Source organism: Mycetomoellerius zeteki, unplaced genomic scaffold, assembly GCF_001594055.1.
Source record: "Mycetomoellerius zeteki isolate Tzet28-1 unplaced genomic scaffold, Tzet1.0 scaffold321, whole genome shotgun sequence".
Taxonomy (NCBI): Eukaryota; Metazoa; Arthropoda; class Insecta; order Hymenoptera; family Formicidae; genus Mycetomoellerius; species Mycetomoellerius zeteki.
In genome coordinates, this window is record NW_017257307.1 from 249153 (window position 1) to 273446 (window position 24294).

General features: G+C 38.2%; 1 protein-coding gene across 1 annotated transcript in view; it reads right to left on the reverse strand.

The window, feature by feature from the left end:
• Positions 1-2494: 2494 nt before the first annotated feature.
• The window catches only part of Toll-6 (Toll-like receptor 6), a 51625-nt gene continuing 29825 nt past the window's right edge, over positions 2495-24294 (reverse strand). Inside the window, exon 2 of the mRNA XM_018451782.1 lies at positions 2495-2553. The gene's annotated coding sequence lies outside the window, so the exon portion shown is untranslated. The remainder of the gene's footprint in view (positions 2554-24294) is intronic.

A 24294-nucleotide genomic window follows, 5' to 3' on the forward strand; every position in this document is an offset into this window, starting at 1 on the left:
CTTCATCTTGACAATAAACAATTTTTTTCGCTCTATACTTGTTTCTCTTCTAACTTTACATATCACCATTACGGCTATTTATACTTGTATATAAACTAAAGCTAAAAGTTTAACTTTTAAAATTCCATTATTAGGAAAGATTGAGAAATTTCAAGTTTGTTTAAAAATTTTGCAAATTTACACTTAAAAAATATTCTGTTAAGTTCTAACCATTATGCATATTTTGTTTCGATTAAAAGATTTAATTGTTTTCCATTTTGTGCTGATCTTTAAAAACGTAACAAAAAAAATACCTACTTGGCATCGGTGAAGCTGTCGATAGCAGGAAGATCGAAGATATTAAATTTCTTCTTGGGATATTATTACGCTGCCAGCCACGTACGGTTCCATAATTTTTTTTCAGGACTTAAATAATTACAAAAATATGAAACTGCTTTCCAGGTACGTGAACAGTTTCTCATCAAGTCGTGTAATAGAACTACGCGAAGATTTCCTCTTTGATGTGTTGTAGAAAGCGCATGTACAAAAATACGCTGTGACGAATATTTCAAATAAAAAAACGTTACGGCAGTATCTTTCAGAGGAATATTTTACGTCTCTTAATCTAAAATCTCTGTTAAGAAGTTTTTGGTGTCTTCCAACGATCCAATAACATATGACATCTGAAAAGTGAAACAGTGAAATATATGTATACATATGTATATAAAATAAACAAATTTTCTTTGTATTTAACTTTATTACAAAGCAGACATCGCTGTGCATGGAAGAAAAAGATATTTCAATACCGAAAGTTCGTGTAACAAAGTTAAGGAAAGAACAATTAAATATTTTTCCCGGGTAAAGAATTCGTTTCTGGGTAAGTTAAGGACGCCATTGTTGTCACTGTAGCCTTTTCTTTTATTGCGAAACGCAAATAATCTCCGTTAATTGCTGCTGCCTCGACGGGCAGCAGCATTTACAAATGGGACATTAGCTTTTAATACAATTATGGTACATCAATACAACAGAAAACTAATATTTACACATAGTCTCGATTTCGTTCGGTGAGCTCTACAATTCTCGGCGTCGCAAGACATGACTTAACAAAATTAATTCACCGATCCGCGCGACTACGCCACGCCGGACCGATTGCAATATAACAGCAGGCGAGAATTGATACCGCAGTAATTTGTACTAATTAACCCATCCGCGAATTTATGCTTCTCGTACTGAGTTATTATTATTACAATGCGCACATATTACTCGACGTCACGCTACGCGGAGTATCCCTATTAATCATCGACGCGCGCCATAGTAACGCGCGGCGGCGAATGTTATACCGGATGTAATAATATTTAATGCATTTGGCGTTGACTTCGCCGGACTTGCTGCCGACTTGCCGTTGCCCTTCGCGAGGCGGAGGGCTCGCCCGTTCAAATAAACGAATCGGCCGTTCGTCGGTGTTAATGATATTAATGTTCTTAAGTAACTTTGTACAAATGGATATACATTATACACACAACGGCTGATAGAATTTTAAATTAAGCGTCGCAATCTACCGGTCAGTCCATCCGCCCCGCCGCTTAACGGAACAATGAGACGCGGACGACGGCGACGGCGAAGCAAATCGCCCGAGTGTGCCAGGATGAGAAAAAGAAGTACGCTTTACCTTTTGTGATTAAAATATATATAAATAACTTTATTGTTTATGTATTTATATATATATATATATTTATAATAAAATGCCCTATCTATTTTACAAATATACAAAACTCTCGCTATGTACACGGGTCTCCGCTTTCGACTAAACAAGAGAATTACCGAAGAACTTGAATAAATCGATTATCGTCGATTAAACTATCATCGAGTAGAAAGAGGAAAAAACGTTACTTCGTTGCAATACGAGTTACAGGTAGTATGCTCCAATTTGCTTTTTTTCTCGCGCTAATTACATTTGCTCACTACGAAGCTATCACGATTCTCAAAAATACGAATAACCGCTTATTTATTCGGACACCGTGTTACGGGTTACATTGCAATAGTAAGAAATGCTTCTGATAATAAGTAGAGAGAAAAGTCGCAGCAGTCAGGAGTCCTGTAACAAAAAAACAAAGGATACGGGTTACGCGAAACGATTTCCATTAATTGCTTTCACTAGACAAGATGCACTTTAACAAACGAATAATCGCTTTGTGTCGCATGCAATATGTAATACAATTATTGATCACGCAGAAAGAATTATTCATTAACAATATATTGCGTTAATAAATCCATGATAATAATAGAGCGGTTTATTATTGTAATGAATTTCAATAAGCGAACGATCAATCATTATCCATGTAATCGCTGGAAATGTGTACTATATTACTTCATTTGCGCAGATGGAGTACGATTACAGTACCAAAGCCGATTATTACTGCGATCACGTATATTTCGAGAAATATATTTTAATTCATAGTTTTCTGATATTTATATTGTAATGACTTATTAAAAAACAACTTACCTTCCTCACTGCGATTTCCAAATACTCCTTCCATAACGTGATTCAATAATACTTTTGGAAACAGTTGACATCTGAAACAAGAAAGATTATATTAAATTATTTAATGTCCAACGATTATATCATGTGAAAATAAATATGACAAGTTAAATGTAGAGATCCTCAAGTACACGAAAGATCTACAAATTTAACTAAACACAAATCTGAAAATAATTTTATTGGATCAGCAAAATAATTAAAAAGCTTTGACATTCTTACAATTAATTTGAGTGTCCTACATAATTATTTTAATAGTCTAACAAAATTATTTGCACATCTGTATCGAACTAAATTTTTATTATAGATCCTTCAAAAATTGTCTCGTCCTTTGCGAGAGATTGGCCACTGTTTTGAAATGAATATGATGAACCAAACTTAAGATAGAATGAGATAAATACATCTCATTCTATCTTAAACGCTGTTCTGAAATATGGCCAATCAAAAGTTGTTTGAACGATAATCGATCTTTTACTTGAGGATTACTCTAGTTAAACGTAAAAAGATTTCTACATCCATTTTTTTTAAATGCGATAGATATGGTACGTGAAAACATAAAAGCACATAACGAAAATAAACAAAGAATTAGAGAATTGGCGTACTGCATTTTGCGAGAAATGTTATATTCTTGAGAGACTCTTTTGAATACAGGATTAAACTTTTTTCCGCTACTGTGTAGTTTTAACAAGTTATATTTTTTAATTTTTCCCACGATGGCGTGGGCGACATGAGACTGAAAGTTTCTCCGTGGTTTTAGAAATGCATTTAAACTTCCGCTTGGTTGTGCTCCGTGTCAAAATGCATTTCCTTTTTGCGCCGCCGCCACGTCGCGTCGTATCAGGGAGATTCTTTTGCGCGACGCGGAGTGTGGCGAGTACGCACGAAAAACCGATGCCACACATTTGTGCAGTGTCACGGCCGCAGTAGCGCTAGACATTGCGGCGGAAATGTCCGTCGTTTTGAAATTCTGCTGGCTCGAACTGTGTTACGCTTCGGTGAACGTGTCGAGCGACACAGCGGTGTGACGTGTAGTTGTACCTAGGTGGACAAAACCTCGATTTTCAAAAAGACGAAGATCCCTCTCCAACTACTATATGAATAAATCATTGTTGAAGTACTGAAGCGTTGTTAAAGAGTGTGCTTATTATTTGTAAATTTTTAGAAAGTACTAAAAACTGTAATGTGAATATACAACAAATAGGAAATAAAGATCTTAAACGATTGGGCTGGATTTTTAGTGTTTAAATAATTCACAAATTCGAATTTAATTTTCAATCGCAATTCTAATAGAACTAGAGTAGTAATATTACAGATTAAATTGGCAAGCAATTTAATAATATTGATGCTCATCAATAGGCATCTTAGAAAGATATTGATAATGATACTGATTAAGCATCTTGAAACTTGTAAATAATTTTATTGCGAAAAATATTACATCAGCCAAGATTTAAACCTGGATCTCCCATATTAATTTTTAGTCCAATTAATTTTAATATAACGATAATAAAAAAAATATTCCACTTGTAGGAAAAATATCTAAGAATGAAATGTATTATAAAATATTAAATATTAATTGCAATTTTATTATATGCAATACTTTATGACTTTATAGGACATGAAACGTCTGTACAAAATCAGTGTATAATTAAGTTTCATTTGCAAAATGCAGTGCAGAAATAATATAAATTCATAGAAAAATATGAAAAGTCTCGATATAAAATCTTTATCTTTTTTGCTTAAATATAATTATGTATTTCTTTTGATAATAATTTTATTTTAAATATTTTGTTAGCGTATAATATGTATATGTATATTGCAAGTTTGTAAACATAATTAAAAAGATATTATCTATGTGTTTGTTATATATACATGTTATAAATTCGCAGACAAAATAATTTCTCTTCCAAGTAGACGGTGAAGATGAGATTTATTGTAGCTTCGTATATATAACACGTCTAGGTAATAGCATGCGACATGAGAAAGAAAAGGTTGATACAGAAGCGATACTCGTTTCTACTTGCCAGCGTGGTCGGGAGAATCGAATGAAATAAGAGAAATTTGCTTACATCCGCGCACGAGTTTAATTAAACGTTCAAAGAAGCAACAAATAGTCGGTCGCGTCGCGCCGTCCTTCGTCTAGCAATGGAGTCGCCCCGTTTATTATAGATGTGCCAACGACCGGTTGCCTCTATGATCGTACCAACGGGTGGTGGATCGATGAAATTCCGTCAGGAGAATTCTGAAAGCTTTGCGGCGCCGCGCCGCACGGTGCAAATGTAATTACAACGCCGCGCCCGCGGGGGCAGCGAAGAGAGCGGTGTTACACAGGAAACGATGCGTAAACAGCAAAGTTATTGATTGCGAAAAATCACTCTTGACCGAGTGGAGCTCGGCAACAGTAGTAACGGTGGCAGGACACAACCGGAATACCAAGGTTCGATTGGATTCCCGCGCTATTGGAGGTTCCGAGTGACTGGAGCGACGCGATGCGCGCGATGTCGATCGTTAATCCTCCTCCGCGTCGATCCGCTCTGTACCGCGAGCCGCGAGAATTTCATAGCGTTTACAATTTCCGTAAATGACGCGTCAACTCGTCAGTGCGTGCCCTGGCACAATGCGGCCGCGATTGGCGCTCCGGATTACGTCGATTGAAAGTAATAACGCGATCACAATCGGTGACCGACACGACGATTATTTAACGCGTCGGGGTGCGGACGCTCCGAACGCCGTTAGGGACCTGATTGAAACGCTCTTTCATTCGTCGTTTCCTGAAACGTTTTTTTTTTTGTCACGAAACAATGAGTGTTTTTGCTATGAAAGATGAGAATTTCAAAAGTGATCGATAAATATGTGTCCAACGCGTATTAAAAAGGAGTCTTTCCATAAAATCATCTTTTAATAAAATCTCTCAGTATGTTTGCTAAAGATATTGTTGAGCGAATTTAATTAAAAAATCTTTTTTTATAATACAATATATTGTTCTCAAATACAATAAAATCGATACTTTAAAATACAAACGATATATTGAATAGAGAATATTTAAACAGTAAAAAAATTTATAAAATTCACATATCAGATAGTAATGAAAAATGAATATGATATACCTTGCAGTTACATTATCGCGTTTCCTTAAAAAATTATGTAGAGTTTTTGCTAATTCAAAGCATCAACCAAAGAGATATTAAATACTATTTTATTCGCATTTGATACACATATGTCTGGCCTGATTTCTCTTTTTTTCCCCGGGAAATCATTCACGCATCGTTGCAATCTCATTTTCTTCTTGCCAAGCCACCGTCAAGTAGCAATAAACGAACTGTACATTTGGGGTACTGCTACGGCATTATATTCGCGGATAGTTGACCAAAATGGAAATAGCGGAGCCGCGAGGCGGCAAAGTAACACAATCCTCGTGAAATTCAATTTGGCCGGGTAATGAAAGCGTCGGATTCGCGATGTGCCGTGCGCGGCGCATAAGCTTTGGCGTATCTGTCGATTTTCCGTTCCCGCAAATGTATCGAAAATTAACGGTGACTCCAAGAGTGGTTGTTCGCTCGTTCTCTTTGAATCTGAAATTTATCACTAGCGAATGATAAGGACGTTCAACGAATTTCTTCTATTATTGCCGAATAACAACATCCATTTTCACGAATATATCGAGATTTTGATGGAATTTTCCTTTCGTTGAAGGATTTGCTGGATTGAGGGAAAGATTGAAGGATAATTCAACTTTCTATAAAATATCTCCAAGCATGCCCTGCAAGTTACTTGCGCTTCGCAAGTGATCCGCGTTCTGTCGATGGCACACATCTGTCTCCGGAGTCAATCATGCGATCATCAGTGAACTTTCTCAATTTTCATATTTCAACCTTTCAAGTTTCACGTGAATTTCAACCAATCAAACGTCATTGCTTTGCGCTGAAAAAAGTTACGTAGTCATCATTTTGGCAGATCCCCGAGAAAATTTTTATTTCTCATCCTCCTTTTCTCAAGGCAGAATTACGTGATCGTCACCAATATTCGACTGAAAAGACAGGAATGACAAACTCACGAAGTTTATTTGACTGCAATCAACTTTAGCTGCAAACTTATTCCGATATTCTTCAGTGAGGCAAAATTAAAATTTGCAGTTTTACTATTCTTAATTTTTTCCCTCTGTTTATAATAAACGACTCTCGATAATTGCTATTTATATAACGTATTATGCTTATGATCATATAATTATATTTCCTTGCATAATTATATAATAAAGATAATAATAGAATGTGCTTGGATAATCATTTTTTCCTTAACTAAAATAAGAACACTGATTCTAACGATAAAGAATTTTCGACGAAATTTTTAGATGCAATTAAATAACAAAGTCTTAATTTTCATTTAAACTCAATCATAAACTATCAACGCGCGTCATCAAGTTTACGATAGTTTATAATTTTACAGTTAATACAATTTTTTAATTTAAAATTTTAGCTACTAAAAACTATTTAATAATGGTTAATATTAAAAAAAACTGATGATATTTTATAATCTTTTCTAAAAAAAAATTATCCGAGAATTCGCGAAAGAACTCGGAATTAAAGTTAAAATTGCAATTTCCAAGATATAAATTCTGCTCTGCGAACGCTCGTGAAATCTTTATCGCAGATCAAGCTTAATGCGACTCCGTGAAGAAATGTCTCGCCATCTTTCTGATCCTCGACGCAAATTCGCTCAGCGATTGTTATCATTTAACACTTTGGGGATCCATGGTTCCGTTCTCTAAAAGCACCTTAGTTCTCGAAACGGTAACGCTATCAAAGCTGCTTGAACCGCCACCTCAAGATACGGTTTTAGAGTGAAACCGCCAAGCAGAACCCACCATCCGACAGATTAAATATTCTATATTTCACGAACAACAAGTTTCTCTTCTCAAGAGTAACGCGCCTCGGTATACACGACGGCGCGAGCGGTGGAAAGCTCTCCCCTTCCCGCCAGACAAATCACTGGGCGCGTTTAAGTCCCTCCGAGAAGCCGCGGAGGCACTTCCTGGGAATTTGCGGGCGGAAAGAAGTAATATCATTCAAAAGCGGCGGAAGTTATTCCTTGATGCGAAAGTTTCTCCATTTTACATCGGCCGGAATAGTTTCGAGGGAAAATGTTAGTTGCGGGCAAAACTCCATCCCGACGATAACTTTTCCAATTATTATCAGATGGCAAATGGACACCCCTTTGTGTTTTCTAGAGCCGACGCAGCGCTGCTTGGGAAACGCGAGAACTCCGGATAACTTAAATTGTAGCGTACGCGGACAGAAGATCTCGTCCGGCAATAAACCCCGACGGGGTTGCGTGAGATGTCTATTTGCGAGAAATGCAATTGTCATCCCCCGAACAGATTGTATTATATGTTATTTGAAATCCATCTCCGATCTCGCATCTGAGCGAATATCTCAATTTTTTAATATCTTATTAGTTATCTAATTTATAAAAATAATTGATAATCCATGGTTTATATCTCATGCTTTATATTTATTTTGGGGCATTAATCCTTCAAAAACGGTTTATTGTGGTTTATTGTGGATTCACTTAATTATAAATTCATTTTTTTATATCAGTTATTTTGGTTCCTCGAAATTAATAATAATAATAATGACTTTATTGATATGTAATATAAATAAAAACTGAATAACAGTAGAGCAAGATGCAAAAAACGGAGATGGACAATTAAGAAATGAGATATCAGTAATAAAACTGTCCGAAAACCTAAATCCGACAAAGCTAAAAATACAAAATGAATTCAAATTAAATATAAATAATATAAAATGAAATTAAATATAAATAATATAAATAGTATATAAACTAAATAATATAAGAAGACTAAAAATTACACAATACTAAAAATGAAAATAAAATATGAAAAACAATACAATTATGAATAAATATAAAGTCAAACTAATAAACATACAATTAAAAATATATAACAAAAAATTAATTAGTATTTTTAAATGAACCTTTTAATTAACATAAATTAAATGAGTTTTAAAGACCCAACGTCAACTGTATTATACAGATTTTCAGGAGTCAGCTTCAGAAGGATAAAGAATTTTATGTTCCCTCCTTGTAATAATGTATAACGTTGTTAATTATAAACTACTAATTACCGACTTAATTTTCTTTAATGAGATAAGATAATAACCTCATTTTCATTCAAATTTTCGACCTTTGTAATAGTTTGCTTTATGTTTTTTTTTTAGAGAAGACGTCGGTGGTTTAAATATGTTCCGCTTTTACAATTTCTAAATCCGTTCATAACGCCATCGTCGATCGTTTCGGGAGTCAGTGGGGCTATAATGCGAAAGGCTGCGGAACAGGCCTTTCCTCGGAAAGGAATCTCCGAGCGTGAACCGATGGAGGCGTGAATAATCCGCAAAACAAAGCGTTCAAAGAGCGGAAAATGAAATTATATCCTTGCGCGCGACCGGCGATAGTACGGCGACGTGTTCGCTTCGTCGAAGGTGAGTAGAGTGAGAGAAGAAACCGGCGGATTTCCTGTAAGCGTTACGAGTCAATTTGCAGCTCGAGGTTTTACTCGCTTCCGAGAGATGCCTTCCTCGGTCGCCTTCGTTCGTTTTACGCGCGAGTTCAGCGACACGACGATTGTTTTTAAGCAGAAAAGCCGAATGGAGACAGAGAAGAGAGAAAGAGAGAAATGAGAGGAGACAGAGAAGAGAAAGAGAGAAACGAGCTAGCGCGAGCATCGACCGTATTGGCGATTCGGAGCGGCGCGGAACTTTCTAGCGAACGACAATGACGATTTGAGTTCCCGTCGAGAAGTAATGAAATGGACCGTGCGTGACGATGTGGTCTTGAGGCGGAATACCTCCGGGTGAATGGAAATCCTCCCGTGTGTTTACAAACAAGTGAAACTGGTTTCGAAGGGAGCTTATGCGAGCGGACACGCCCTATCCATGGGCTGAGCGACCGTGCGAAAGAGCCTTCGTCGATGGGAAGAACAAAGCGGGCGCTATCCTTTGTTTCAACTGTTCAGTCCAGGGGAGGATATAACGCGAGTGTGTTAATTAAGACCGGCCGAGCGACCCCGGTGGGATAGGCGTATACGCGCCGTGAAGAAGTATCAGACGAAAATCTGGACTTTTCGCCGACGTCGGCGGCGCACTCATTCGCTCGCTTGCTCGTTCGCCATAAATCTCCCAGTACTCTTATCCGCCGTGTCCATCGGTGCTAAAAGAACTCTCGAATCAGATTTCTCAAGGCAATCTTTCGGCGAGTTATGTTGTGCCCCGGAAATATCTCGATTAATCGGTCTGATTTTATTAAGCCGAAGGACGATCCCGTGGAATCAAAATATATTAATATTCTATTACACCGAACTACGGTTTCTCCCTTATGTTTGTATTTGTACTAAATTAATATGCAAATTATAAACTTCTTTCTCGCGAGATAATATGAGACATTTTGGACTTTAGGTGTAAAGCGCAATTAAGTTTATGTAAATCATAATTAAACTCATCCCAATTAATTTACAAATATCGTTCTCTTCAAAAGTGACACACTTCAAGAAACGTAATTTTCGAGTTGTTACCATAAATAAATTAACTAAACATTCTATTAGTCATAAAAAGTAAACTTAGTTTTAAAAAATCATCAAAATTGTTACAACTCATAAAGAATGATTCTTTTAGGGACTGTAAAACCAAAATGACAAAAAGTTTTTGCCAGTATCATTTGATTAATATATAAGTTGGAAAATATTTTTTTTCCTTTTTTGAAAAATTTAACATTTTTAGACACTTTTGAAGTAAAGGAATTATATAGCTTCTAGTAGATTAAATTTTAATTGATTAAATAATCTATCAATTAATTTAATTAAAATTAAACTTCAAAAATTTTGGAACGTGCTGTGTATTTTAAGTGTTCTAATTGAATTTCCTTTTCTTCAGTTCTTAATGAATAGTGATCCGCATCAAATTGAAGGTAGCAGGCTGTTCCTTTTCTCTCTCTCTCTCTCTCTCTTTTGATTTGACATTTTATATAATAACATAGAATCACACAACATATAATTTTGAATTCCTGTATTCCCTGTAATAACGCTGATTCCGTTTCTAGTAACACGATCAGCTACACACGATGGTACCATGAAATAGTAGCGTGAATTAAAACGGGCGACATCTCGTTCGAATATCTAAAGGCAACACATCGCGCTACCGTGATTATAACCGAATCGCGATTCGACGATTGAACTCGTCGCGCCAGCATCCACGAGAGATCGGAGCCGTTATTATCCGACCGGATTATTCTACAAAATTCACGCGCGGCGCGTTATTATCATGCCCACGCCGCTGTTATTATACCAACGCGACGTAATACTGTTCGTTCGTGTATGCTGCTTCTATAACCGGATACGATCGCGCCGGTCGAATTAATAGCGGACTCTCAATAGTCGCTCCTCGTATTATTCCGGGTTCTTTCGCCAACATTGGGCGCTCCGGGAGCGGTCGTTGCGTATTTTCGGGCGAAACTTCGGGGTCGAATATTCAGAGCGGCTCTGAAATTTGCCCCCGCGGCCCCGGTAGGATTTCAGGGAGCGATCCGGGGAGAAACTTTCTTCAGTCGAGAGGGCCGCAGCGACGCCTTTACTCCCTTGTATATTTCCTCTTTCTCTCTTTCTCCCACTCTGCGCTTGCTTCATTAAAATTGAAGGTTCCTCGTTGTAGCCGAGTTGAAAGTCTGCGGAAAACTCGCTCGCTCGCTCGCTTGCTCAGCTTACTCTTGCATCATGACGCGATGGCAACAAGCGCGCCGCACGGTTACTTCGTTGCTGTATTTAAAACCAAGTCGACTTCTCTCTCACAGACTTCGGCAGCACGAAAGCGCGCAAGAACGCAAAGAGGAGGAAACTTGCATCTCGGCTTTCAGTGTCGCGAAAAGTTCTTTGTCGCGCGGAGAAAAGCCTTCCGGAAGGTCCAAAACGTTTCCTGGTGCCGTCTATTCTATTTATTCTCGATCATAATCGCTATACAGACGTTATAAAGTATTGATCACGCAAAAACCATACTTTCATATATTACTTTGTATTTTCAGTCGGGGACATTATCGACTTACGATATTCGCCAACTGGAATCACTTCTTTTCTTTATTATCCAGAAATTGTATTTCCTTAACGACAATTTGATCGCTAAATTGCTTTCTTTTTCACTTTATTTTTTAATTTTCAAATCTTCCTAAGCTTTCATCGAATTAAAATTCTGTTAAAACAAAGATAATTAATTAAAATCTCAAGATAACTACTTTTGCTATTTAATCGCAGTTCCCAAAACATAATTTATTTTTAATATCCAAATACTGATGATTGAAAAACCATGACGCTTCGACATTGGAATGCCAAGCACTTCTTAATTTATTCTACGATATTAAAAGAAAAAATATATTTCTGCAAAAAATTCTGTTAAAATAGATTCAAAAATTTAAATATTGTTAATCCTTATATAAAAAAAATATACCGAACCAATGAATTGTTTAGGATATTCCAAACTTCGGTACGTAGCTTTAAATCATGAATACATTACAAAGCTGTATACGGAAGTTAATTGTGAACCGGTCAACCATCGAAGCGGAATAAAGAAATGTTAAAGAGCACTTCGGAAATGATACTCCAAGTAAGCCTCTCGCATCATTAAATCGAATCGATGGATTCGCTTTCGTCGCACGGTAGACGCTGTTTATTCAGCGAATCGATTGGGCATCCGGCATTGCTTCAGGACTATGGACATTTCGATCGACGCGAACAGCGTGATCCAATATCTAACGCGATACGTAAACACAATTTTCCACGGGAAACAAACGTGAAGCGTCAGGAGACGGATTTCATCGTGCGAACGGACGGTCAACTTTCAATAAATAATTCTGCGCGAGAAAAACGCACGCTCGACGCATGAAGAGTGTCGTGTAATAAATGTGATCCGTTGTGAAACCTCTGCTCTTCCGCGTGCATGAGAGACGAGCGCCGCTTTAAATTAGTCGTAACCTGCGCGCAAACCGGTTCGATCTTCTCCCCTTCCCTCTCTTTCCTTTTTCCGTCATTACTATCGCCGTCCGAGCGTCAGATTGCTTAATCGTAAAATTGACTTGACTAACGCGCGGTCGGCAAGCGAACAAAGCGAGCTGGGGCTGAAGGAAAGCGGGAAAACGGAAGAAAATAGCGGAATGGAAATCGCCGGAGATGCGCGCCGTAACATCAAGTTGGTTTCGTTTCGCCGACGACAAAAAGATTGTCGATTGGACGTTGCCGATCGAAGAGAATGAAAGAGACAATTTCGCCGACCAATGGGAACGATGGAGAAGGCAAGTCAAGGAGGAGGAATGGAATAGATGATAACGGGATCGTTGATGATCAATTCATGGAGAACAATTGCATCTATTATAATCGGTTATAATAAAATATGACTCAATTAATGGATTATAATAAACTACTGGATTATCATACATATTTTTTTTAAGATATATGATTTATATTACTTTTTAACATAACTTGAATCTGCTTAAAATGTGAGATTCTTTGAAAAAATATAATATACTTATTATTCAGTTAAACTTGTTTTTGCAAATGTAAAAATTTGATTTACTTTGAATATATCGCGCTTTAAAATAATCGATGGCAACCGATTAATCCATTGGAAAAGATGATTACAATACCGGTCAAAATTATATCACCTTTTGATTTTTTGAACATAACTTTTGTCAAAGTGAATCGAATGCGCTCAAATTTATATGTAGACACTTGGTGACAGGTGTACCTTATACATAAAGTATAATGAGATTTGACAATGTACACCATGATTTTTTAATTTTTTACTAATTTTTCACTTTGACAAAAGTTATGCTAAAAAAATCGAAAGGTGATATAATTTTGACCGGTACTGCATATTGAATTGATAAAATGTATTCTACATAATCAAAGTATAATTATTTTGGGATAATCTTAAGTAAAGGAAATGAAGGAATGGAAGAATTCGAAACGGATAAGGAGGAAAGAGACGCTCGTATAACGCATCATTGGACTTTGAAATTGGTTCGCGTAATAGCATTCTCTGAAAGGTAATGACGTTACGAGATGATGCCAATTTTGATTCTGGCCATTTCGAGTCGCTATTTCCGATACAATTCCCGCTATATCGTAGGGCGTAAGGTAAAAGACTGTTTAGCGCGAACGAGATCTGGCGTGTCCGGATTTGTCGTTCGATCGTCGATGCATTAGGATTCGATGATTTTCCTTCGGAATAGAGATCATTATTTCAGATACGGGCGGCGGTATGCGCTTGAACGACTTTATCCGCGCCGAAGAATATCCCAAGATGTCGAGATAACATCCTAGCAGAGGGAAAAAGAAAGAGAGAGAGAGAGAGAGAGAGAGAGAGAGAAAATATGTTGGGGAATAATTTATAGTACCACGATGTTCCAATTTAGATAAATGCACTTTAATGATAAATTATCTCTCATTTGCGATGGCGAGCGACTAGAAAATGATGCGGTCCAATATGAAGTTTCAAAGGGATTAACGATTGATGTTAATTGAACTTCTTGTCAGATCAAAAGGATCCGATTGCGAACTTTATTTTTAAAAGACATCACATTTATCTCTCGTGAGAAAGTATTCTTTATGTACTCGTATATGGTATTTTACCATTCATTTAAATTACACGTATCGATAAAGGCAGCTCGATAAAAGCAACAAATTAAGAAAAATCTATACTATTACTATGTAAAAAAGAAACAACAAAACAACGTTTTTAAATGTATAAACCATCGATTATAACAACTCCAGAAGTTTTCCATTTAGTGCACTGTTGTATTAAATCGGCGTGCTGTTTTCTGAATTGAGAGATTTGGAGAGCGTAATTTGGAACGAAAATAAATACAGAAATCGACGACGAGGGAAGAGATGGAATATCGTTCCCTGAAATACGTTCTAATTTCGGTTACAGTCCCGATCGAGCGGGGGTTTCGAGTCTTGGTAAAACGTGTACCCAATACGCATTCTGTACGCTTCCATTTGTCATTTAAGCGGATACGGATACAAGTTGAGCCGTCCGACCGAACACAATAGTGCATCTTTCTCGTGTAAACGAGCCGGGTTCGCGTTCACATGTGCGCATGTATTTTTCGCTCGCTCACAGATACATTCTGTACCGCAAGTTTTCAGCGATGAATGCATTACGTGATGCGCGATACGCATACGAATGCCCGTATCGAAAATGCAATAAATAAACGAATGCACGAATTGTGCGACGACAAAAATCAAGTTTGATAATTAAACCCATAGACCCGCGACACGGTTTTTAAATACTGTTTGGTGTCACATAAATTTTGCAGAATCCAAAGATAATTAAAGAGATACATTAATGTTCATTTCTAAATTCTCTCGTTAAAGAGATTATTTTTTTTTTTTCAAATATGTAACGTGTCATCTAAGAGGTAATTAACTGACACCCTAAAGATTGGGATTGTGAAGCTCGTTGTTAGATTGCAGAGTTCAATCTGTCGGAACGATCGCCCTGCAGCAATATTAACTTGTATATATGACTACTTGTACATACACCGTCCGCCTTGATATAGCAAAACAAACGTAACCCTATCCATATTCAAAGTATCGCTTACAGTGAGACCCCATATGACCGCAGTGTTATTAATACTTGTGTCGTTGAATAGATAAAGTCCATTAAGGGCAATACGATAGCAGTTTGCGAACCGAACACTATGTCCATTAACAAAAGTACCTTTAACAAAGGTACATGTTTTAAAGACTCCAGCTACCCTGAGCCTTGCTCTCGCTCCGAAAGCGAAAGACGAATGTCGAACTCACAAAGCTTTCGAAGAGAAAGCGACAGAGAAAAAGAACATTTTTAGAGGAAGAATGTGAAAAGCGCACAATAGGTATCGTTAAACATGGGCTCTCGTATAAATGATTTTTAAATGCGTTACCAGTAGACGAGTAGCCCGGGATGAGAGGGGTGGAAACGCGTTATATGTAGATTTCGGCCCTTCGGTCGAGCGAGGTGCTCTTTGATGTCGAATGACGCATAGAACTGACGCCCCTGCGCCAATTGTCCTCCCCACCCTCGCAGTTTCGATTCGATGTTTACGTCGATCCCGGCGTTTCGAGTTTACTCGCGCGAGCAGCACAACACAGAGCGCTTTTCATGCTTGGCGAACAATTAGGCTTGTCTCCAACCCCAGACGGTCGTTTAGATTAAAGAGCATCGAGAGAAAACAGAGATATTTTAATTATTACTCATTGCTATCATCAAAAGAAGAGAATCACTAATATGTTCTTTTCAAACACATGACTAAATAAATAAATAATGAAGATACAGATGATTATTTACCAAAAAGACATGCAAATTTCATTATTAATTTATTTCAATTATATAAAATTATTAAATATTAAAAATAAATATAATAATTAATACAATTACATATTGTTTGTACGTTCGTGCTACTGAAAAATTTGCGCCAGCTTACCTAACTTGTCTAGCTTAAGTTGAAAAGATATATAATAACTTTTTTATATTTTGCATGATATCCTTGTACGTATCGAAACGGATAGAAATATTACAACTGAATCGAGTAACAAATTTTCCATGTTAGAAAAAAGCAATTAGAGGAATTCAATACTTTCCCGGTATATCCCTACTTTCGATTAGCGATTTCTCTTCCAACTGAGCAACTCGACACGCCCGCTCTTGCCGTTCTTTTTTTCTCATGCATTCCGGAGGCGAATTTCCGCTAATGAAGGTACAACGAGATACGTATGCGAATCGGCCGCGTAGTTAGAACCGCGCGTTTTGACTTCCTTACGATAGGCTCGATCATTAAAACCTCTCGCACATTCTCTAGAAGACAGAGCGCTAACGAGCGGCACTCCTCGCTCAGACGATCATTTTCGCAATGTGACGATGGCATTTCGATTTTCATTTATTTTCACAACGACCTGTCCAACTTACGGTGCACTATTCGCCTATTTTTGATGCACCACGAGGTAGAGTGCCTCGCCAGTACGTACTCGTGACCGACATGTTCTTGAATGTTGAAGTTCTATTAATCATTCGTTAATGAGTTAGACATTATTTATTAACCATACTTTAGCGCGACAGGGTGTGATAAAGTCCAAACGAATAAGGTAATAGGTACAGTGATGGATCAGCATATAGTAATCGACCATATATTGCATGGCGAGCTGCAATATATCAAAACCGACATATTAATTATAATTGTTTTTAAGACAAACCACGAAATGTGTTCTCGTTAATTAACTTTATCATTAATACATGAGCTTGTTTTCGCTAATGTTTTTCATTGCTTGTTTATTACATATAGTATAAGGCAAGTGTGAAAAACGATACACAAGAATAAAAGCTGGATTCCACCGTATTTACTCAGAAAATGTTAAAAATAACATTAATAAACTTTTCTGATGTTTTTATAATTAATATCTATATTCTTTTGTGCGCTGTGTACATAACGAGACGATGCGGCGTTTAATTGAAGAAAATGGCAAACAACTTTGTTTATAAAAATGTAATTTTATAGCCGTTGACAACAATAATAATTATAGTAAAAAGTAACGGGATCACCATTTCTTTACAGGAGAAACTTTGAAACTTTGAAAATTTAGATTCTTTACGAAACTGATTCTTACAAAACTTTTCGCAATAGCACAATGGATGCATTGTGATTGTTCACCGATGAAGAAAAATAATTTTAATTTAATGTAATTGTTATGGTTCAAGTTAACGAAAACAATTTGATTAGCGAGAAAGATTCAATTCAGGAATAAACGAGAAGATTCATTAATTCTATCTCTCCCAATCTCATATCTGAGAAACTAACATAACATCGCTTAATTAGGGCTTTATTAATTAAATGCTTATTATTGAGAAAATACATGATACAGCTATACATAAACCCTCTGTTTCGCAAATCAGTACGATGTCAGAACAATGTTAAACGAGTGAAGTAGCTTAATTGAAAAATGCAGCGAATTTCGCGGAGCGGAGAGGCATCGAACAATGGGGAAGGTAAATATTCATGTTTGCGATACGAATTTTCCGTGCATTATGGACTGCCGATTTTTATGTGAATCACGCGGTGCTCCGCGACCAGGGGATCACACGACGTGTAAAAGCTCTTTCGATATCGCGCGGGTATACGTGTGGATTTGTCGTTTGATCGGCTTCGCGGCCGCGGTCAACGCGAACGTGTGCCCGATTCCGCAGCCACCGACCGGAAAGTGGGATGTACCGATATCGCGTATAATATGGCGATGGTAGCAATATAAAGTTGACATTTTCGCATGCAGTCCTATGGAAATAGCGGGATAAAGTTGATTCTTTCGCAAACAGCACCGAGAGGGAAGAGAAAGGGGAGGGAGAGATATAAAGTTCGCGTTCGTTCGCGGAAGTTGTGTACGAGCGAGAATTGAAAAACATTTTCGTCGGATATGCGGAAGGGCGCAACGGCCGAAAAGTAATAATAAGCACGCTCTCTTTGCGTCACGTAACCCTCTCCGTTTCCGATACGACATGCGACAAACACATCAAAAATTGCGAAAACATGAGAACTAGAGTTAACGCGAACGGCGAAACGTTTTGAACGATATTCGTACTTGACCAACCACGTTGCCTTTGTGATGAAATAATAAATAATAATCTTGCAATTAAGCATTTGTAAAATGCAATTTTTCACCAGTAATCAATAATAATATACTCAATAATAATATATAAAATTCATATCTTTTTATTAGTTCAATTATTGGGATATTTATCTCACTTTAAAACAGACCGATGAATATTAAATAATTTTATAAATAGATATTTTATTAAAGAAATAGTAAAATCTCAAATAGTTTAAGAAAATTTTCGGTGTTATCAATTTTACTTTATTATTTAAAGATAATATATATTTTCGACGTTGGTGGATACTGACCAGCTAATAATAATCGTCATAAGCTATACGATTATAAACTATTTACTACGTAACTGCAAACTGTAATATACATGTTACCGCGCAAAATTGAATATACATTCCTGCGGCAATGTACACATATTACGACTGAAAATTAAATTTCGGATAAACATGACGATATGCAGGAACGTATGAAGCTCGTGTTTCGTCACTCCGATCCTGCGGCTACGCTCAGTGATCCTGATACGGATTGAGCTATATCCCGGCTGACACGATGTAAGAGTCATTTCGCGCAAACGAGCCCAGGATTTGTCGGTAGGGCCAGTGACACAACTCCGTGTCTGTATATACAGCGTCGTCGCCGGAAGCGAGATGGATGGCGCGGCTCTTTCACATTTTCTCCGCTTCTATTCTCCGTAAAAAAAAAAAAAGGGGAAAGACGAGCGGAGAGTAACGAGCCCGGTCTCTCCGCGAAACACTGCGAAATTATGTATTAGGTCGAAAGAACGTAATCTACGGCATTTTGCTCCTTTCTCTCCGCCGGCTATATTTCTCCTTTGTGTTTTTAACTTTTTCGCTCGCACATACACATAGTGAAACGCGCCGCTTCACTCCGATCTCTAATTCTTTTGTACGTACTGTTTGATAATTTATCCCGCTCTTTTTTTCTTGCACGGTCATCCCTTCATTCAAGGATTATCCGGGCTGAACTGCTTTAATACTGAATTCTATGACTCCAGAGAAAACACTACGCACACTGCGGCAGAACCATAGAATACGTGTATACCATTCTCGGTCTGCTATGTTACGAAAACAACACGTTACAAAGGCATTTAACATTTCACACCGTTTTATGTGTTTATTTTTTTATGAGATTATTACAATAAAAAGTTTTCTTCCCGGAATAATGCTAACATAAGCATTGTAGATAAACATTGTAACAATATCCACGTTTTACACTGAAAAAGAGTCTGATAATAACTACTAAATGTTAAGTGAAATAATTTCATTCAACATTTGTAGCTACTATCAGACTCTTTTTTTCAGTAAATATGAAAAGTATATATGAGTATACCATATATCTGTAATCAGTTTTCTCTAATTGAATATCTTTTTTATTTTCTATTAGCTGAAATTTCATAAATTGGAGAGATATATTCTTCGAAATCACTAACAAAGATTGCGCTGAAATGTTTCTACGGATTCTGTCATTCTTTTACGATTTAATGATTGAAAATTAGTGAACAAATAATTCTAAAACAGCTTCGTAATGCAATTAATTTTAAGATTTACATCACAAGAGCATTTTTTCTGCGTGCATAATTCATATATTAATCGTATGTATGTATGTATGTATATATATATATATATAATATATATTTAAATCCAATAATATATAATAATTTAAAACGTCTGTTATCTAACTCTTCTCAGGCATATATTTTTTACGTATAATCAAATACATTTAAAAAGCCGGAAATATTGCATGGCAGAAAGTAGAAGTAATTTTAAAAGCTGAATACGCGAACGCGTTTCATCCCCGATGAAAGATTTGCATGAAATCAGAAATCTCGGTAAACATATACCGAGGAAGGTCTCACAGACAATCTCGCGAGTTGGCTTAAAGCATGCCTGCAGTTAAGTGCTGCGCTCGATAAATTTTTTCAAGCACCCTTTACTTTCCCTCCTTCCGCAGCTTTGTTCTTGCTCGCCACCTAACCGTCTCCCGAACTCGCTTCAACTCTACTGAATAAAGCTTTGGGTCCGCCCCTGAAAACTGTTACTAGATTTTCCGCTTCACTTGACACAGCTACCTCTCTCTCGCTATCCTTCTCACGTTTGCCCCCCATTCTTTCTCACTCTCGCTGTGCTCTCTTTCTCTCTGTCAAATTAACATAGTTCGCGCAGTTGAATTTAAATAGTGATCGGGGTTGCATCCCCATCCGCGAATTTCGGGTTTTAGCCAAGTTTTAGCCAAGTATACGCGCGGAGAGCCGGCGGCAGTGATTCCATTGCTGTGTGAAATCTGCACGGACTTTTTGCGGGATTAGCTAGGTAATTGGACCGACCGAGGTTTGCGACAAGTCCGAATAAAAACAATATTCGTCGCATTTAATTCCTCCTTAATGGGAGTCTCGGAATTTCTTTGCTGTACTCGAGAACGATACGTTTCGCAGAGCCATTTTTCCGACCATGGAACTCCGAAAGGGTTCAGGAACGCATAACGTAATTCGTAATGGTCCAAGTTGAATTGAGGCTTACGAACTAACCAGAAACTTCAAATCTTAGCTCGTTTAGATCCTTTTTTTCCCCCTCGAGACCGAGACTTCCTTTTGAGCAGTTTGCTCGGTCACGCGCGAACGATATCACACGTCAAGTGTTAGTCGTGCGCCGTGCTAAATTTGACTAGTCTGAAGGAGTTCGTTTAATTTGTTCACTTGCGGAATCTACATCGTAAGACGTGCTCGATTAAACAGAAAGCATGGGAATATTCGTTACTAGGTGCACTTTACTATGTAACGAACGCTCTCGAACTGCCTACATTCGATAGGTAAAATAGTTCCATCGTTCCGAGTCTATACGCTATGTGCCAAGAGAAAATGGCGTATGTCACGATTTCCGTTATCGCTGCCACGTCCCGCCGCGCACAATTGCATTTCGGCAACTACTTGGAAAGTGCGCTTAAGCGCCGGGTCCCTCTACGCTCCTTACGCACGTACGCTCGTGTGAACTTACACGTCCGCGATCGGCCAGCACGTACACACACGTGCGCTTTTCGGTCGGCATTATGCAAAAGTTTGGAAAGTAACTTCGGACCCCCGTGTAGGGGGGCTGAAAAGTTTCCGCGGTACGCCATTCTCTCCATTCGAGCCCGAGGAAATAATTACTATCCTGACGGTAGGTGAAAATTGGTCGTTCGAGACTGCAGAAACATGTTCATCGTCGGCACTGCAATCGGAAAACTCAAGAAAGCATGCATTCTTAAGTGAGGGTGCTTCACGTAAAAAAAAAAGAATGTGGAATTTGTGGAAAAATAACAAAGAAAGTAAAATAATAGTGTGACTAATGTTTTCTACAGAAAGTTACATGATGATAAATGAGATGCGTACCACGAGTGGAAGATAACTGCTGGCTCGGTAGAGAAAACGAATATAAAGAAGAATAAATATAACTTTCTATCCTATAGTAAACAGTGTATCGATACACAATGCAGGCATTCGTTTGAACGGATATTTCTTTATGGTCTTCATATTTTATTTGTAATCAATCATGTAATATCGAAATGATTCTTTATATATTTTTCCGTAGATAAACGGAGTGCGCATCTCTCTTTTATTTCCCTGTTATTATTGACTGCTTGTATCAATATTACACTATTCATTCTTCACTTGCCACTTTACTTACAATTAGATCATAAAACACACAATTGAGTCACAAAGAGAATCGGAATTAGCGTCCGCTCTTTTAATATTTGAATAAGTATAAACAATCGAAATGTCGAAAAGACATTAGGTAAAATTGACGATATCTTTCGAGGGGGAAATTTTTTTGTCCAGAAGTCGCGGAAGGGAAATCATTTATTTCGACGTATTCAAAAGTTGGGAGGGACGCAGTTCGAACCGTGCTGCATTTTATTGTGTCTGAGCCCTCTGGGCACGTTATTTTTCGCTTCCGCTCCGCGGAACTCGCGGCGCGACGGGCTCGTTCGACGCTCCCGAAATTGTCGGCGATCCATTCGCAGCGAAGTCAGTACGACGTCAAACGAAATTGCTCTTCGTCCGCGCCATGGACAAAACGCGTAAACAGACAGGTTCCTCGTATGCTCGTGCGTAACTTTCTCTTCGACGAGCGTCACAAATCACGCGATGCAACCGGCCAGACGGCCGAATGCATGTGGTCATACGTTTCCATACGACAATAGGACGATGGCAACGGAATGGAGAGAGAGGGAGGGAGAATGAGAGAGCAGATAATAGGCGGCAGATAACAGCGGATGGGGAACCCGAAATGACGGAACAGTCGCAGTTTATCCCTTTCTGACGTGGCTCATAAAACCGTCGGTCCTGTAATATTTTACCGCAATCTCTCTCTCTCTCTCTCGCGCGCGCACATACACCGTTATCGAGAACACTCGCGGAAACCAGGGGCCAACCAGGCGGAAATATACGGGCATTCGGAAATGGGTTGAGATGATCCGAGTCGCGATGCAAGTTCCCGGCCAAGTAGTCCCCGAACTTAACGACTCTTCCTGTCGCGATAGGGGAGCAGGAGAAACGAGAGAACGACAAGCGACTAGCAGGGTACTTCGACGGAGAACGGCGGCGGCGGGGGCGGCCTTGGTGGAGCCAAGGGAAGAAGTTGGATCGCGTTTCGCGGGAGAGCGCAAACGGTTAATGTACGATCGAAGGAAGAAGGAACGTTCGTAGCAATCCAGAACGACCGGAGGGGTTATTCCAGGTTGAACGATAGCGCCAAGGAATAAGTACTGTTCGCTGGGAAAGCTCTCCATTGGGTAGGGAATTGGATGTTCGGGATAAGAGGAGGAGTGAGAAAAAAAGGTAGAGAGAGAAGAAAAAAAGAGAGGGGGGGAAGGGGAGAGAGAAGAGGAGAGAGAGAGAAGCGGAATCGATGGTGCTCTCAAACAATTCTTCACCGTGTATTGACCGTGGGTAAATCAATCAGAGACAGTCGTTTTGACCTTTACGATCAGATTCCGGTTGGTGCAACGACAGAGCAAGATAGAGCGGCCGAGATGGAGTGAGATAGTAAGATATAGAGAAAGGGAGGGAGATAGATAAAAGAATAGATAGAGATAGAAAGACAGAAAGAAAGGCGCGGGCAAAAGAAAGCGAATAAAACATCGAGGGAAGGAGGGGAAAAGTTAAAGAGCCAAAGTAGGGGGAAAGATCGAAGTAGAAACGAGACTTCTGACATTGTTTGTCCAATTGCAACTACGCCATCCAAGACCTTCTTGCGCCAAAGGCAGGACGAAAATCTTTTAAGTGCATCGCGTGGATCAAGATATACTGTGAACATCGAGATTGTGACATATGGGTCTCTCCCGACTGAACGGCTAGCAGAGCTTGTGAATTCTTTTTCAATTTTATTACGTTGTTGTTTACATAGTTTGTTTTCAAACAGAACGATCGTATCTCGATTATATATATTGATGAAAATGATTTTAAGGAGTCCAAGTAAATGTGATGAAATCTGTAACTTTTAAATGTTTAAAAAATTCTAATAAATAAAAGAGTATTATTTATAAGAGAGAGCCAAATCTCATATTATATTTCCAAATGCATAGCCACCGTCATATGACTATCAATTAAATTCCAAGTCTTTTAATTGTTTTAAAAGATTTGAGGTTTCAAATGAGTATATATCTTTTATAGATTTCGTATCTATAAATCAGATCCCGTATTGAATCTTTCCAGTTGAGAATAATTCTGGGACAAGTTGAGTTACGAATACGAATCTTATTGCGGAACACACTCTATATACATTCTTTTAATACGTAAATCAAAAGCAAACTCTGTTCTGTTGAATCATTGTCAAGCACCGTGGAGAAATAATTCCGCGAGTTCCAATTCGGAGACGTTTACTTACATAACGACAAGAAATCATATCGAAAACTGAATCAATTCCGCGCGATAACGTTTCAATGATGCACGACGAATACCGAAGGGCTAAAAAGCTCTTTCTCTCTCGCAACCCGGTGAGAATTCGAGAAACGAACGATTTCGTCACGCGCGTTTTCCCGTGCGAGTCGCCGCCGGGTATTCGATAATTTGCGGCGGAATTCCTTTATTATATTTTATAAA